Below are 1,044 nucleotides of genomic sequence, written 5' to 3'. Positions count from 1 at the left end.
AAGGCTATCCTTTTGATTTCTACCAGATCAGAAATTAATCTGAGCTCCACAGAGAAAATGTGGCATTGGTGTGGGAAGGGTGGCCATGGTGGCTGCTGGGTGCGGGGAATGGGAGGAAGAGATGAGATGGGGAGGCATTTCGGGACTTGGAGTTGTCCTGGGTGCTGCTTCATGGACAATTACAGGACATTGTAGATCCCCCCAGGGCCCACTGGATGGAACGTGGGAGAGTGTGGGCTATGATGTGGACCACTGACTATGAGGTGTACCAATGCCCAGAGATGTACTTACCAGGGTGCAATGGATGTGTCATGATGATGGGAGAGAGTGTTGCTGTGGGGGGAGTGGGGGGTGGGGGCGGTGGGGTTGAATGGGACTTCATATTTTTTTAATGTAATTTTTAAAAAATAAATAAATAATAAAAAAAAAAGAAAGGGGAAGTTTATGATTGTGCCATTAGAAGGAAACTAGAGAATGAACTTGGCACTATATAACATAATGAATCCAGTTGTGGATGATGAATGTAGTCAATAATACAAATATGAGTGTTCTTTAATGAACTATAATAAATGTATGCCACTCATATGTGGTGCTAATAATAGGGTGTTATAGGGGAACAATACAAATAATGCAAATTCTGACTATAGTTAACAGTAATATTGTAATATTTTCATCAACTGTAACAAATGTACCTTAACAATGCTAAAGAACATTAATAGAAGAAATAAAGAGTATGGTATCCTTCTTTTTGGGGTAATGGGAAAAAAAGCCTCTCTATTTTTTTGTAACATTTATGTAGTCTAAGTATCTTTTTTTTTAATTTAAAAGTATATTTAAAAAAATAAACACTGTAATGGGTATTGGGGATACCCAAATAAGGAACAGAGAAGATACAGTTTGAGTGCTGAACTCCTGTTTTTCACTGAATAGCTACTAACACCTGAAGGCATTCAGTTTGGGAAATGTTACTGAAAACATTTGGGAAAAGCTAAAGTTCCAACAATATGCTCTACTCTCCTATTTCTTCACCTCTGCCTGGTGAGA

The sequence above is a fragment of the Dasypus novemcinctus genome, chromosome 21 (assembly GCF_030445035.2).
Source record: "Dasypus novemcinctus isolate mDasNov1 chromosome 21, mDasNov1.1.hap2, whole genome shotgun sequence".
NCBI lineage: Eukaryota > Metazoa > Chordata > Mammalia > Cingulata > Dasypodidae > Dasypus > Dasypus novemcinctus.
Note: the sequence above shows the minus strand (reverse complement) of the source record.